Here is a 17,763-nt window from a genome sequence, read left to right as displayed (position 1 = left end):
CCATACACTCCTTTCCTCAACCATATTGAGGATTTTTTGGGGGGCATGGAGGTGGAAGGTTGAGCGAATAACAAGACTGTGCAAAACTGTCATCAAGGCAAAGGGTGGCTACTTTGAAGAATCTAAAATATATTTTGATTTGTTTAACACTTTCTTTGGTTACTACATGATATTTCATAGTTTTGATGTCTTCACTATTCTACAATGTAAAAAAATAGTCCAACAAATTAAGAAAAACCCTCGAATGAGTAGGTGTGTCCAAACTTTTGACTGGTACTGTATGGGAATGTGTGTGTGTGTGTGTGTCCAGGCTAATACTCCTGCGGGTGCAGCTGATAGTGTGCTCTGCTCTGAGGGGATGGCCACTTCCACTGGCTTCCAGGGTAAAACAGCATCACCCATCTCTGTCCTTAAGCTTTCTACCCCCTACAGCGGTATAAGGCACTGCATCTCAATGCTAGAGGCATCACTACAAACCCTGGTTCGATTCCAGGCTGTATCACAATCGGCCGTGATTGGGAGTCCCATAGGGCGGCGCCCAGTGTTAGGCCGTTGTAAATAAGAATTTGTTTTTAACTGACTTGCCTCGTTAAATAAATTAAATAAACAAATATCCTGCATCTGTGACCTCATTTCCTATTTACTCAGACATGCAGAAACACCCTGTGACCACAGCATTGTTTCATTTGCAGTTGTTCAATTAGCCTTAAAACAGCCCTGTCATTTTATCCATGTATTAAACATCACAGTTCACTCTGTAGCACACAGAGCCCTACTGTTCACCTCAGTGAATATTTCAAACAGTGTGAGCCAATAAATGTATTAGCCTATGAATAAAAAATACAAACTTAAAATCTGAACTTTATTTGTGCCCTAAAGTAAATTAGACATCTGTATTCTTTAAGACAAAATTAGACACTCACTATGCATAGTGTCATATAATAACCATTCGAACAGCGGCTTTTATGAAGAATATTGAATCATGTCTTGACAATACCCATGAGTGCTGTTCTTCAATATGAATAAGGGCTTTGAATGGTAAATGAGGTTACCATGCCAACCCCTTGTCTTATATGATATCAAATACATGGAGAAATGTTCTCCCAGTAACGGTTGTTGCTGCCAGACAATGCAAAACACACTAATTAATTCATAAATTAGCTAATCGATCAAAGGGAAATTACTTTCATCCCCTTGAGCTTGTGACAGAAGAATAATTTGGAAAGGGCCCCTCCGCATTTAGTCCATCAGGACTCCTTATGCATATGAATGTTTTACAGTAATACAGAACATTTTCTTCAGCTAAAAGATAATGTACTCATTCTTTTAGGCTTACTTAATTTGTGTTAAACCATCTTTTGCAGTTCTTACTGATAGTACTGGAAGTTTCATTCGTCAATCATAGACAGAGAATAATACACCCTCATTGTAATATATTCTCAAAGTCTGAAATGGTTCTATAGATAGACACAGAAAAAGACCCCCACATCAGCATGATGATAATGATATAATTAGTGTATGACCAGCCTAATTAGAAATAGAAAATGTACTCTTAAGTTTTAAAATCACGTTGTAGAATCAATCCACAATGTGGTTATATTCCTCTAATTTCAGTTTCCTTTTTTAAAATGATCTCCTCTATTTGATGTTTCATTAGAAAATAATGACTTTCCAAAGCAGAATCTCTTTGATGAAGCAATTAACCACAACCAGGAAGAGAGAGCATTAAGTGAATTTCAACGGCAAAATTCAAAGGACAGTCACTCATCTGAACGTGTTTAGCTATGTTTAAATTTAGATTAGATGACCATTCCCAAACAGTCATTTTGCAGGATGTTAATTCTCCCCTTTCACTCAAAAATATTCTGCAGCAGTACTGTATGTCAGCATGTTTACAATATAGTATGTAAAATATATCCATGCTATATTGGCAAACTACAGTTATTCTTCCTAATGTACAGTAAATCATAAGATTTTCTAGTCTCCCACTAAAAATAAAATTCTAGCATGAAGTGAAATTCTGTATAAAGAGATTGAGAAAATAGAGCTATAATTCTGTCAGACAAAAGGGGTTAAATGTTCCTCTAGCTAGCAAGATTTAACACCACACACACACACACCCACGCACGCACGCACGCACGCACACACACACACACACACACACACACACACACACACACACACACACACACACACACACACACACACACACAGCTTAAATGCTTTATATAAACAGAACATTTTGTTTTCAATTAATTCTTGATGAAGCAGTGAAAAATCATCATCTTGATTATGTTGTTTAATCCCCCTAAAAGAGAAACAACAAGGAGAGAGATGGAGATTATTTTTAATCCAGGGAGCCGCTTAGCAAAAACAATAGCATGACCAAGGGGACACACCGAGGGATGCATATATGGATACATTTTGTCTGCCAAATATAACAAAGAGAAACAACATGCGGAAGCTGTCTGTGCAATCTGTGAAAGGCTTTTAGGGAATGGAGGAAAAATGAAATATAGATTGAAAACCATCTACGTGATTACATTTACCCTGAAAGGCTGAGACAGATGTCTTCGAGGTTATATTAATCAATACAAAACTATAAAGCATGATGATAATCTAATCACTGCATTACCATGTTAGCTCTCCACATTGGAAAACTGGTGTTACAAAAGCCAATATGAATATAGGCCAAACCAGGATACAAATATGGCATTTTTGTAATTTTGGTTAATGTTCATGCTAAAATTATATTTGTTAGGCATTGTTTTCATATTTATCTAATACAGCAAACAACATCTGCTTAGTTTGAATGATCAACACTATATATATATTTAAAAATGTAACCTTTATTTAACTAGGCAAGTCAGTTAAGAACAAATTTTTATTTACAATGACGACTTACCTCGGGCCAAAACTGGACGATGCTGAGCCAATTGTGTACCGCCCTATGGGACTCCCAAATATGGCCGGATGTGATGCAACCTGGATATAACGCTATAACATATGTTCAGACTATTTAGACTCAGGTCTATTGACTAAAAGATACTCTGAAACTTCTTAACCAAGACCCCCTGTGCTTTCCCAACTCCCATCCTATCTCAGTCATGCCATTTTGCTGCTGGTTGACTGTCTCTCACTGCTGAGGATGTCAGGCCTTCCCCCTCCCTCTACAGAGTGTCCTCATCAGAGCGGAATGAACCTGGCGCTGACACTAATAAAGAATACCATCTGTGCCTGGCAGGCGGAAGGAAAGAGGCGAGTGAACCAATGAACTTCTCTGTGGCATCGTTTCTCTCACCCCATGCCACTGGCTCCCCTGAGCTCTGTCATGATGAAAGGGAAAGAGTGGTGCAGGGGTAATTAAATTCCAGCAGGGGTCAGAGGCGACCCCGATAGCACTGTCTGTAACAGGGTCAGCAGAGACAATATGACTGTGAGGTTTAGAAATGCCAAAGAGACTAATTGTGGAAAAAGCATTATCTTCAAATCGCTCCATCTCTCAGACAATCACATACAGTTCAACAATATGAGTACTGTACTCAACAGTACCTATGGGGATGAAAATAGCCCTCTGGTCTCATGTAGTGGAGAGGTGAAGTTGTATTATCATACACTTTATCTCTGAGAGAAGACTTATAGTCATTTTTTAAATGTTTATATAATTTGTATCTCTACATCTGTGTTCATTGCACCTTTTTTATTTTCTGTATTGTTGAGGATCCACTTTCAGCTTAAAATTTTAACTCCTGAGTGGCACAATGGTATAAGGCACTGTGTGTTAGTGCTAGAGGCAGTCTCCCTGGTTCGAATCCAGACTGTATTACAAACAGCTGTGATTGGTAGTCTCATAGGCCGACAATCAGTTGGCCCGGTGTAAGCCGTCAGATGTAAATAAGAATTTGATCTTAATTAACTGACTTGCCTTTTTAAATAAAGGTCAAACAAATGTGGAATTATGATGCGAGTCTGTGATAATGTATTGACAAATATATTTATAACAAACCCTCTTCTGTCTGTGGCATTGCCACCTGCTGGTTTACATTGCCTCTCACAACCATATTTCACTCCACAATTTGTTTTACGAGATGACGCATCTCGAATACACCAAGGCTGGGAAAAAAAGATCAGGACTACGAGCACGAGACTGTCAAGTAAGATATCAATTTAACTGATTACAAAATGTAGTCAATAAAGTTCACAAGACCATTTATTTAAGTTAAAGAAATGTTTGGCTCGTAATATAATTTGGCATTACAGCCACTGTAAGAGACTGTTATGACATTAGCTAGGGTGGCTAGCTAGGTAAAAGTTAGCTGTGGTAGCCTAACGTTAGCTACAATCGCAATGGAAATGTATACCTAGCAACACTAACGTTAAGTTTATCAAAACCAATCAATTATGGGGCACAGGGGCAGCTATTGTGAGAACTGGGTCGGCCTAAGTACGTGTCGTAGCCTAAATAATTAATATTATACTGTTTATTGGTTATATGAATGAAAATGCCATCGAGCTGCAAAGCACATTGAATTGAATGACGCCACACACACATGGCGCATTCGATTATGCTGAGCCGCGAGGCACGGGTCTATGCCCGGTACATGAAAGGGAAAAAGATGTGAGGGGGGAGTGACCTTTTCAATTCGAACAAAACTCTGCGCGGCTTGGTCATGTTTTCAACAATTTTCTATAAAATATATGTTTGAATTTTCAAACTCTTTTTCATTTATTAAAAGCAAAGCAGTTCATATCAAAATCAAAGTTTATTTGTCACGTGCGCCAAATACAACAGGTGTTGACCTTACAGTGAAATGCTTACTTACAGGCTCTAACCAATAGTGCGGAGAGAGAAAAAGTGTGTGTGTAGGTAAGTAAAGAAATAAAACAACAGTAAAAAGGCATTTGAAAATAAGAGTAGCATGGCTACAGTATATCACAAAAGTGAGTACACCCCTCACATTTTTATAAATATTTGAGTATATCTTTTCATGTGACAACACTGAAGAAATTACACTTTGCTACAATGTAAAGTAGTGAGTGTACCGCTTGTATAACAGTGTAAATTTGCTGTCCCCTCAATAACTCAACACACAGCCATTAATGTCTAAACCGCTGGCAACAAAAGTGAGTACACCCCTAGGTGAAAATGTCCAAATTAGGCCCAATTAGCCATTTCCCTCCCTGGTGTCATGTGACTCGTTAGTGTTACAAGGTCTCAGGTGTGAATGGGGAACAGGTGGGAAATATCCACTCCAAGGCTCAGAGCGAGTGACATTTGAAATGCTATTAGCGCGCTAACTAGCTAGCCATTTCACTTCGGTTACACCAGCCTCATCTCAGGAGTTGATAGGCTTGAAGTCATAAACAGCGCAATGCTTCACGCACAACTTAGAGCTGCTGGCAAAACGCAAAGAAAGTGCTGACCGCTCAGTTAGATACTTGTATGCTTAGTCAGATTATACCTAACGCAGGACACGCTAGATAATATCAAGTAATATCATCAACCATGTGTAGTTAACTAGTGATTATGATTGTTTTCATAAGATAAGTTTATTGCTAGCTAGCAACTTACCTTGGCCCTACTGCATTCGCGTAACAGGCAGTCTCCCTGTAGAGTGCAACAAGAGAGAGGCAGATCGTTATAGCGTTGGACTAGTTAACTGTAAGGTTGCAAGATTGGATCCCCTGAGCTGACAAGGTGAAAACCTATTCGTTCTGCCCCTGAACAAGGCAGTTAACCCACCATTGCTAGGCCGTCATTGAAAATAAGAATGTGTTATTAACTGACTTGCCTAGTTAAATAAAGTTGTAAAAAAAAAAAAAAAACGGCCAAATCGGTGCCCAAAAATACCAATTTCCGATTGTTATGAAAACTTGAAATAGGCCCTAATTAATCGGCCATTCCGATTAATCGGTCGACCTCTAGTACAGGCACAGTGATTGGTAAACTGCTCAGACAGCTGATACTTAAAGTTAGAGAGGGAGATATGACTCCATCTTCAGAGATTTTTGCAATTCGTTCCAGTCATTGGCAGTAGAGAACTGGATGGAAAGGCGGCCAAAGTAAGTGTTGGCTTTAGTGATGACCAGTGAGCTGAGATAAGGCGGGGCTTTACCTAGCAACGACTTATAGATGACCTGGAACCAGTGGGTTTGGCGACTGATATGTAGTGAGGGCCAGCCAACGAGAGCGTACAGGTCGCAGTAGTGGGTAGTATATGGGGCTTTGGTGACAAAATGGATGGCACTGTGATAGACTACATCCAGTTTGCTGAGTAGTGTTGGGGGCTATTTTGTAAATGACATCGCCGAAGTCAAGGATTGGTAGGATAGTCAGTTTAATGAGGGTATGTTTGGTGGCATGAGTGAATGAGGCTTTGTTGCGAAATAGGAAGCTGATTCTAGATTTAATTTTGGATTGGAGATGCTTAATATGAGTCTGGAAGGAGAGTTTACCGTCTAACCAGACACCTAGGTATTTGTAGTTGTCCACATATTCTAGTTCAGAACCGCCCAGAGTAGTGATGCTAGTCGGGCAGGTGGGTGTGGGCACCAATCGGTTGATGAGCATGCACTTAGTTTTACTAGCATTTAAAAGCAGTTGGAGGCCACGGAAGGAATGTTGTATGGTGTTGAAGCTCGTTTGGAGGTTTATTAACCCTGTTCAAAGAAGGGCCAGATGTATACAGAATGGTGTCTTCTGCGTAGAGGTGGATCAGAGAATCACTAGCAGCAAGAGCGACATCATTGATATATACAGAGAAAAGAATCGGCCTGAGGATTGAACCCTGTGGCACCCCATAGAGACTGTCAGAGGTCCGGACAACAGGCCCTCCGATTCGAAACACTGAACTCAATCTGAGAAGTAGTATGTGAACCAGGTGAGACAGTCATTTGAGAAACCAAGGCTATTGAGTCTGCCGATAAGAATGCAGTGATTGACAAGCCCGAAAGCCTTGGCCAGGTCGATGAAGACTGCTGCACAGTACTGTCTTTTATCGATGGCGGTTATGATATCGTTTAGGACCTTGAGCGTGGCTGAGGTGCATCCATGACCAGCTCGGAAAAGAAGGTACGGTGGGATTCTAAATGGTCGGTGATCTTTTTATTATCTTGGCTTTCAAATATTTTAGAAATGCAGGGCAGGATGGATATAGGTTTATAACAGTCTATAGCTTGCTCGATCTTGTGCGTCCTTTCATACTGTATATACACTGAGGATACAAAACATTAATAACACCTACTCTTTCCATGACATACACTGACCAGGTGAAAGCAATGATCCCTTATTGATGTCACTTTTTAAATCCACAATCAGTGTAGTTGAAGGGGAGGAGACAGGTTAAAGAATGATTTTTAAGACAATTAATAGGACATGGATTGTGTGTGCCATTCAGAGGTGCCAAGAACTGCAATGCTGCTGGGTTTTTCACACTACGGTTTCCCAAGTGTATCAAGAATGGTCCACCACCCAAAGGACATCATGACAACTTTACACAACTGTGGGAAGCATTAGAGTCAACATGGGCCAGCATCTGTGCTGGGACCCTCCTTCCACATTGACGGTCCATGCGCCTTCGCCGCTGGCTGGCCAGGTCCCTCTAGCACCGACTAATCTGGTACAGGTATACCAATATATTGGAGGGATCCAATATAGTGAAACATAACGGTTACGTATGTAACCACAGTTATGTGAGCTATATGGATCACTCCAATCCTCTACGGTGCTAGAGGCGCATCAAAAATGATGTAGAGAACGTGTGTCGCGGCCATGGAGTCTATATATAGGGGCGGATCCCAGCCGTGACACAGGTGTACACGGGAGTAAATCTGGAAATCCTCACCTCGGATTTATCCCCCCGCCGCGGATTGATACCAATATATTGGAGTGATCCATATAGCTCACATAACCGTGGTTGCGTACGTAACCTTTGTTTCTAATGTTTGGTATACTCAGTGTATACAGTCATACCCGATTCGAAGTATGGGGGGGGTCGTCCAAGTAGGGAAAAGATTTAATCACAAGTAAGACATTTAAAGCACCCGATTACATTTGAATGAAACCTTCCATAAATACTCCTGTAGAAGTGGACAGAAAGTGACTTTTTGGACCTGAAAACATTCAAGAGATAAAGGTGCTCAAAGTTTACCCAATTTGCATACCCCACTATACCATGAGACTTCATCACTGGAAAAGATTAACGGTTGATATTGATATTATTTGACAAACAGCATTGTCAAACTATTTTATAATTTCAGGAGAGAAGAAAAAGTAAAAACGTGTTACTTTTTTAACCTGTAGTGTCAATTATCTAAAAACAGAAAAACACATTTTAATAAATCATGTTCGCATGTGTTGGAGCTTAGACCCTATCAGCAAAGTTTGTTGTTGCTCCTGCTATCGGTTGAAACTTGAGACACAACATTCTCTTGAATACAGGGTGGGTGTTATGTCCCATGCTGAATAGCCATAATTTCTGAACAGGTTACCTATACATTTAACCACACAGCAGCTTTTCGGCATGTTCTGTTATTTCTATATATATATATATATATATGAATTTCATGCCAGAAACTGCACACTTTAGAAGACTAAATAGTTGTATTACTGCTTTTACAGGTGATATGCGAGAGGAAAAACAAAACCCCTGTCATAAAAAAGAAAATCAAGGAATATTTGGAGGGTAAGTTTAGATGGTTGCCAATGCTGGCTAGTGCAAATTCCAACTTGTGAACACATTGCTAACCTTTAACCTTGCTGACACAGAACGGTGCTATGTTCACTTGCTGAGGGATACCAGCAACAGCTTCCAGCCTGTGATTGGCTTGCCATGGTCTCCAAGCCCATTGGAGGTGGATTTTAATTCGCTGGGATCTGCAGTGGTCGGGAGTCCCATAGAGCCAATCATGACTGTGAAAGCTTTCGTGGGACCACTGAGTCCTTCTACACCATCATTTGAAATCATATTCATTCTCAATAACTTGGAGTATTGGTATTACAATTTACCCCTAATGGTGAAGGTACATAAGGCTGTCAGAATGTAGATATGATTTCATTGTTTTAGCACTATCCACAGAGTTTTTAAACTATGGCGCGCGACAATAAATCAGCACAATTTACTTTTTGGTTTGCTGGCGTCTTTCAGCTGACATTGGGATCATGTATACAGTGCTAATTTTGATACAAAAAAAGAGTAATGTACAATACAGCGAACTTAGCCAACAAGGCATTTGTGGTAAGTGCATGGAGGCCACCATCTTTATGCACCTCCACTATTCTATGTCTCTAAATGTTACAAGCCAGTAACTGTTTTGTCTTCCAGGCAGCTGAGTTCCACAGACTATGGAGAACTCCACCCAGGGATCGAGCAGAGTATTTTCACCGTATTCTCAAATCTGACCCTGTGTTGGGAGGTGAGTGAACAGAATAATAATAACGACAGTGGGCAAATTACCATGATTAGGATTAAACAAAACAGCATTTGGGTCCCAAAGGGAACAGACATAGTACAGTGTATATTATCTGAGTGATCCCTATTGTCAGGGAGATTGCACATGATATGGCGCATCCTTGGGCAGAGTACTGGGACTTCCTGGATAGCTTCATTGACCTGTCTACAGAGGAGGGACTGAGGAGGTTGGAGGAGTATCTGGATAGGAAGGACCAGACTGAGCGTCCCCTAGAAGGATATGGGAAGACAGAGTGGACTGGTGCTGGATTTAAAACATCCACCCCCTCCAAAGGTAAGAACTTCCATAGCAAACCTTAGAAACATTGATTGTATGTGATAACATCATATTATTAAAGGCTTAAAATTATAGTGGGAAATTCCCCCAAAATAATCTACAACTCATCATGTGGTTGATGTCATTCCAGAGGAGCAGAACCAGAGCCATGTCCTGATCAACAACACCCTGAATGACAGAATGTCTCCATCACAAAGGAGAAAAGTTCCCAGTCTCCTGTGTGTAAACTCCTGCCAGAGTTTGAGAAATCTAGCCTAAAGGATGGCTCTGTCCAAGTGGAGGACCAGGAGGAGGTAAAGAGTGTTGAGGGCCGTAGGGCTCCCTCTGTACCCAGGAAAGAGGGCCTGGACCTGGGGGATGACAGTTTCTGGAGGACCTGGGAGGGGAGTCCGGTGAAGAGGCAGGTGGAGGAGCTCTCCAACCCCAGCTCAGAGGAGTATCTGACAGTAGACGAGGGCTCAGACTCTTGAGTGCCCAGGTAGTCCCCGAGACGGGAGAAGAGAAAGTAGAGGCTCAGGATCCTCTAGCACATCTTACAAATCCATGAAGGGAGACGCTTTGAAAGAAACAATTCTGACAACCGACACCCCTACAAAACGAAGACAGGAACTGTTCATGGACGGGTAAGTCTATATTTACTGTAACAGTAAATTATATCAGTCAACCTGTCAAAATGATCTGCTGCATTTGTTTTGGTAACCCAAGGACGTGTTAACCAATGTTCTTCGAATTTTTCTTGCAGGGAATCTCCCACCAAGTTAGACAGTGAGGTCCTGTCTGCAATGAATAACATGGAGATTGACCCTGAGAGAAACCCCTGCATTACTAAGTGGAGGAACACCATTATGGCCTATCCCTCTTCACAGTGGCAAAGGTGAGTTAGATACCTATTCCGTTTCTTTATGCTGTGTCAACAGACTTATACCTGTATTGTCTTCAATGCTCCAGGTGGTTCATTCTGCTGTGTATTTCCAGCTGGCCAAGGCCGACAAGGAGGAAAAGCTTGACTGGGACACCAAACTGTTCTCCCAGCAGGCTCAGCTTTTGCAGCCCAGGCCCCCACACTCCTGCTCAGAGCTGTTGCACCCAGACCATCCTCTGCAGGACCCTCTTCTGCTCCCCAAACTGGCACAGGGAAACCACAAGAAAACAGGATGTCACTTCCCAGGATCTGAAGGTGGTGTTGCACATACAAAAGGGAAAGTTGGCCAACATCCTGCACCACCACAGCAGGTCCATAGTCTAACAACTGACTGAGTTTTAAGTTGTTTTAATTCATACCTATACACAAGAAGAATGATTATGGCTGTATTCAGATAACCGTTTATTCATAAAATGTAATAAGCATGATCAAATAAATCAATTTATAATGAAAAGATACTGTAAAGTACATTATTTCAAATGTTTTTCCATACAAAACTCTAGTCAAAAAAATGATTCCCAACGTGGGCAAAACTATCTTGTAGAGGAGAAATGTTTGCTTCAAATGATGTGGCAGCAGAAGGTCAGGTTACATGGGGTCAGCCAATAGTGGTGGAGTGTCAGGTACGGGTAAGTTTTTCAGGAGGCATAAAGCCTGAGTCGCCCATCCTCAGTCCCACCCTGCCACTCAGTCTGATGGTGATCCAGGTGATGCTGCCGTTATTCAGGCCCAGCCGCAGCCAACCTTCTGGGGGAAACTGCAGAGCCTTGGATCAACCAAGAGAAACCGTTCCATATTGTAAGAACATATGCCCTCACAATCAATGCCTAAAGAAATATCCCTATTAAAAACATTACCATAGGAAACCAGGACCTTGGACTAGATTATTAGAGACTGCTGAGCATCAACTAGTAGATTATACAGAGCAGATCTTTTTTTTGCACACCTTTACAGTAGTCAATGAATTTCTTGAATGTTCACCTCACTGAGGACAATCACTCACTATGCATTAGCTGAGCTATGCTCTGCTTGTGAAAAGAAATGCAACTCCATTCCTAGGGTGTTGTTGATTGACGTGAGGCACTGACCTGCACACAAAGTAGTGAATAATATTTGTGTGGCAGACAAGGATCTTACATCTGTCCTCTGCTTGCTGTCTGCACGGCGGATGTAGCGACGGAAGGCTACCTCGATCCGAGCTCCATCTTCATGATACTGCAAAAACCAAAGAACCAGTACAGGGTGTAAGGGAAAGTTACGACAGATATCTAATTTTGCACAGCGCTTAACACAGATTGCTTTGAATCTCAAGAGATAAATAGATTGTATCTCACAAGAAAAAGGTGAAGTGGGTAATTGCATCTATCTCCAAGGTTTAAGCACAGCCATCACTCAAAACTGTCAGGTTTCCAGGTGGCACAGGCTCAATAGGAGCATTCTCTCTAAGCAGGTCACAGCTCACTTTATCCAACTTTAATGCAGAGAGAGAAACAGACAAGTTCAATGGTTAGGACACTTCAGACTGGAGGCTTAGAATTGCTTTTGAGTTTGAGGTTAGAATGAGTGGTGTCCTGTTGTCTCTGACCAGGGAGTTAGTTGCTGATGTTGCCGGTCTCTGTGGCACAAAGTCATGGTGGAGTGGACCATGACATCATACTTCAACGCCAATCGCTGACCAGTGTCCTCGAATAATGTGTACAAGAATAATGTTTGAATGAAATTAGAGTTTAATGTTGAGATTCAGTACAAAAAGTTTGTGTTGTTAGCATCAGCTAGCCACCTGCCTTGTTACTGCTGGTATGCTAAAGTAGCATACGTGCTAGTTCGGTAGAAAATAACACAACCGCAGTGATTTATCAACACTGTTTGTTTGACGTGTGATATCTGACCTGTGATATCTTGTCTGTATTTCGTTTAGTTAGCTAGTCCCTACCATTACGAAGTATCAACTCAACCTGAAATTATTGAAGTTGGTTCATGATGATGTCTCCATCAGTAACCTAAAAAGGGAGTAGCTGGCTTGCGTCGTCATCGAGCATCAAACGGAATAAACTATGGCCACGGTTCTGTTGGCTGGGATTGGAGAGCACACTTAACTGTCAATCATTCACAGAGAGATATTGACATCAATCACATCACTATATTTCTTGGAATATTTTTGCAATTTTGACAAATCAAATTGTATTTGTGACATGCGCCGAATAAAACAGTTGTAGACCTTACAGTGAAATGCTTACGTCCAAACCGTTCACCAACAATGCAGCTTTAAGAACATACCCCCCCCCCCCCCAAAAAAAAACAGTAAGATAAGAATATCAAATAATTAAAGAGCAGCAGTAAATAACAATCGCGAGGCTATATACAGAGGGTACCAGTACAGAGTCAATGTGCGGAAGCACCGGTGTCGAGGTAATTGAGGAAACGTGCATGTAGGTAGAGTTATTAAAGTGACTATGCATAGATAACAGAGAGTAGCAGCAGCGTAGAGGGGGGGGGGGCAATGCAAATAGTCTGGGTAGCCATTTGATTAGCTGTTCAGGATACTTATGGCTTGGGGTAAAAGCTGTTTAGAAGCCTCTTGGACCTAGACTTGGCGCTCCAGGAACCGCTTGCTGTCTGGTAGCAGAGAGAACAGTCTATGACTAGGGTGGCTGGAGTCTTTGACAATTTTAGGGCTTTCCTCTGACACTGCCTGGTATAGAGGTCCTGGATGGCAGGAAGCTTGGCCCCAGTGATGTACTGGGTCGTACACACTACCCTCTGTAGTGCCTTGCGGTCGGAGGCCGAGCAGTTGCCAAACCAGACAGTGGTGCAACTCGTCAGGATGCTCTCGATGGTTCAGCAGTAAAACCTTTTGAGGATTTGAGGACCCATGCCAAATCTTTTCAGTCTCCTGAGGAGGAATAAGTTTTGTCGTGCCCTCTTCACGACTGTCTTGGTGTGCTTGGACCATGTTAGTTTGTTGGTAATGTGGACGCCAAGGAACTTGTAGCTCTCAACCGGCTCCACTATGGCCCCGTCGATGAGAATGGGGGCGTGCTCGGTCCTCCTTTTCCTGTAGTCCACAATCATCTCCTTTGTCTTCATCACGTTGAGGGAGAGGTTGTTATCCTTGCACCACACGGTCAGGTCTCTGACCTCCTCCCTATGGTCTCATCATTGGTGATCAGGCCTACCACTGTTGTGTCATCGGTGTTGGAGTCGTGCCTGGCCATGCAGTCATGAGTGACAGGGAGAACAGGAGGGGATTTAGCACTCACCCCTGAGGGGCCTCTGTGTTGAGGATCAACATGGCGGATGTGTTGTTACCTACCTTTACCACCTGGGGGCGGCCCGTCAGGAAGTCCAAGATCTAATTGCAGAAGGAGATGTTTAGTCTCCGGGTACTTAGCTTATTGATGAGCGTTGAGGGTGCTATGGTGTTGAACGCTGAGTTGTAGTCATTGAATAGCATTCTCACATATGTGTTCCTTTTGTCCAGGTGGGAAAGGGCAGTGTGGAGTGCACTATAGATTGCATCATCTGTGGATCTGTTGGTGCGGTATGCAAATTGGAGTGGTTCTAGGGTTTTTGGGATAATGGTGTTGATGTGAGCCATGGCCAGCCTTTTAAAGCATTTCATGGCTACAGAGTTGAATGCTATGGGTCGGTAGTCATTTAGGCAGGATACCTTAGTGTTCTTGGCCACAGGGACTATGGTGGTCTGCTTGAAACATGTTGATCTCACTGATACGCTTGTCATCCAGCAGGAAAACAGACTCCTTCTCCTTGACAAATCAACAGTTTGACACATTCACAAACTGCACAGATACTACTAGTCTGTTTTCACTAGTATATTTCATGTTCAGAAGGACTTTGTTTACCTGCTGGATGACAAGCATATCAGTGAGATCAACATGGTGTCAGGATGCACCAAGAAGAAGACCCCAAGCTTTTAGTGACCCTTTCAGTTCAACACCATTTGATTCCATACTAGCACGGCAGTAATTCTCAATCCCATGATTCATTTCTGTTTGTAGGTCAAATCAAATCAAATCAAATTTATTTATATAGCCCTTCGTACATCAGCTGATATCTCAAAGTGCTGTACAGAAACCCAGCCTAAAACCCCAAACAGCAAGCAATGCAGGTGTAGAAGCACGGTGGCTAGGAAAAACTCCCTAGGTGTCTGGCTTGCAGGATTGCTGGTCTCTGGAGAGATGTATCTATGGAGCAGGGACAAAGACTCCTTGAAGACCGTGGCAGCAATCCCAGAGTTGGAGCTAAGTGTCACTTTCTTGAAGATCCAATGGCAGGATGGCCAGTGTCAGGTGAGAATACTGGGAAAGACTTCTCAGGGTCAAAGGGTCAATACTTCCTCTCAAGCATTTATACTCCTATATACGTTTATTTTCATAATACAATCAAAGAACTGTGTTCTCACATTTTTCATCTGGAACATAGTTGATTTTGATGTCTGTTTTTCCTGCAGTCCTGTTGGCTACAATGTACGCTGGGTCACCAAGACACCCCATGTCCTGCCTCACCCCACCCTGTCGCCCAGTGAAGTCCAGGGGGGTACTAGTCCCAGCCTTCTCCCACGAGGGCCTGCTGTTAGCCAAATTCCTAAGCAAGATTTCTGGCTCTCACAGACCTGTAACTTCTTCTTTTAGAGGCTCCTCTGTCCTCCACTCGTTACCTGTATAATTAATGGCACCTGTTTTAACTTGTTATCAGTTTAAAAGACACCTGTCCACAACCTCAAACAGTCACACTCCAAACTCCACTATGGCCAAGACCAAAGAGCTGTCAAAGGACACCAGAAACAAAATTGTAGACCTGCACCAGGCTGGGAAGACTGAATCTGCAATAGGTAAGCAGCTTGGTTTGAAGAAATCAACTTTTTTTTCAAAGATTTTTTTTCTTCTCATTTTGTCTGTCATAGTTGAAGTGTACCTATGATGAAAATTACAGGCCTCTCTCATCTTTTTAAATGGTAGAACTTGCACAATTGGTGGCTGACTAAATACTTTTTTGCCCCACTGTACTTACCTTACCTTACTTGTGATTACTTTTTGGGGACCAGAAATTAATTCCCATTCAAAATCCTATTTTCCCGAACCCCTAAACCTATCCCTTACCCTAATATTTACTCTTAATTCTAACCCTAACCCCTGAGCCTAAAATAGCCTTTTTACAAGGGAAGACCAGTAAAATGTCCTCACTTCACTGAATTTTAGTTGGTTTGCTATTCTTCAGATGACTTTTGGTACTCACAAGTATATTAAAAGGTGTACACACACAATACAGGCCAGTGTGTTTATTGCTGTCTGTGTGTCCACTCCCTCCAGCCCCAGGTGTTGGGTGCCTGGTGCCCTTGTGCCAGGAGGGTGTCGCGAGGCAGCAGCTGTCAGAAGTGTGGACGGTGGTCTATGCCCAGGACATGCTGTTGCAGGGGGGCTGATGCCTGAGGCCACTTGGCTGGCTTATCGACTGGGTGACTGGAAACTGCAGCCTCCCTGGGCCTGGCCTACACTACCTACCCCACAGATCACTGCGACTTCATCGGGTCAGTGTGCGTTTGTTCATACATGTAAGAGCTGCTAGCTCATCAGTTCACCACTGAGACATGTATATGGATTGTGGATTGTGATGAATAGGTTAATGAGATTTTGTGAGTTTCTGATGGCTGTTTGTTGCCACTAAAGTCTCAGGTGGAGGGAATTACATCTCCCAGCAGCCCTTTGAGCATCTTTCATGGTCAGCTGCAGTCTCTACTGGGCAGGAAGACCGGGTCAGAGGAGACCCATGGAGATGAGGATAACTATGAAAGCTTCACAGGTGTGTTGTGCCTGACGGAGGGTCTCGCCTCCTCCATTCTACACTTTTCTTTTTGTCATCAGATCCTGAATGCGTCAGTCATGGCTGGGGTAGATATGTTATCTCAGCCCCTGGGTGCTCTGCTGAACTCAGCCAAAGACCTGTCCTCCTGCCTTCCTGCTCTCGTGCCTATGGGCCTGTACCTGCCTGCCCCTCCTCTTTGCTGCCCCCAACCTGCACACAACACACAGGTACTAAAGAGTATATCCACACCTAACTGGGGCGGGACTGAATCAATTGTCCACCACCATTCCCAACCTGAAATATAGAAATATCTAAAAACTGGAATTAAACCTGTAGGTATCAATGCATACACTGGAAGGTCTTGTACAGTTGAAGTCGGAAGTTTCCATGCACTTAGGTTGGAGTCATTAAAACTTGTTTTTTCAACCACTCCACAAATTTCTTGCTAGCTAGCTACTTACCTTGGCTTCTTGCTGCCCTTGTGTAACAGGTAGTCAGCCTGCCATGCAAGCTCCTCGTGGAGTGCAATGTAAGGCAGGTGGTTAGAGCATTGAACTAGTAACCGGAAGGTTGCAAAAATGAATCCCCGAGCTGACAAGGTAAAAATCTGTTGTTCTGCCCCTGAACAAGGCAGTTAACAAACTATAGTTTTGGCAAGTCGGTTGGGACATCTACTTTGTGCATGACATAAGTCATTTTTCCAACAATTGTTTACAGACAGATTATTTCACTGTATCACAATTCCAGTGGGTCAGAAGTGTACATACACTTAATTGACTGTGCCTTTAAACAGCTTGGAAAATTCCATAAAATTATGTCATGGCTTTAGAAACTTCTGATAGGCTAATTGGCATAATTTGAGTCAATTGGAGGTGTGCCTGTGGATGTATGTCAATGCCTACCTTCAAACTCAGTGCCTCTTTGCTTGACATCATGGGAAAATAAAAAGAAATCTGAAAATTGTAGACCTCCACAAGTCTGGTTCATCCTTGGGAGCAATTTCCAAACATCTGAAGGTACCATGTTCATCTGTACAAACAATAGTACACAAGTATAAACACCATGGGACCACGCAGCCGTCATACTGCTCAGGAAGGAGACGCGTTCTGTCTCCTAGAGATGAACGTACTGTGGTGCAAAAAGTGCAAATCAATCCCAGAACAACAGCAAAGGACCTTGTGAAGATGCTGGAGGAAACAGGTACAAAAGTATCTATATCCACAGTAAAATGAGTCCAATATCGACATAACCTGAAAGGCCACTCAGCAAGG

The 17,763-nt window shown here is 42.6% G+C and overlaps 2 pseudogenes; one reads left to right on the top strand and one right to left on the bottom strand.

The window, feature by feature from the left end:
- Positions 1–4,565: 4,565 nt before the first annotated feature.
- LOC135547821 (ankyrin repeat and LEM domain-containing protein 2-like) lies at positions 4,566–11,123 on the top strand (annotated as a pseudogene).
- Positions 11,124–11,261: 138 nt separating this feature from the next.
- On the bottom strand, positions 11,262–13,756 carry LOC135547820 (serine/threonine-protein phosphatase PGAM5, mitochondrial-like; annotated as a pseudogene).
- Between the last annotated feature and the right edge of the window lie 4,007 nt (positions 13,757–17,763).

Source organism: Oncorhynchus masou, chromosome 11 (genome assembly GCF_036934945.1).
Source record: "Oncorhynchus masou masou isolate Uvic2021 chromosome 11, UVic_Omas_1.1, whole genome shotgun sequence".
Classification (NCBI taxonomy): Eukaryota; Metazoa; Chordata; class Actinopteri; order Salmoniformes; family Salmonidae; genus Oncorhynchus; species Oncorhynchus masou.
This window is presented reverse-complemented; position numbering and strand designations above follow the sequence as displayed.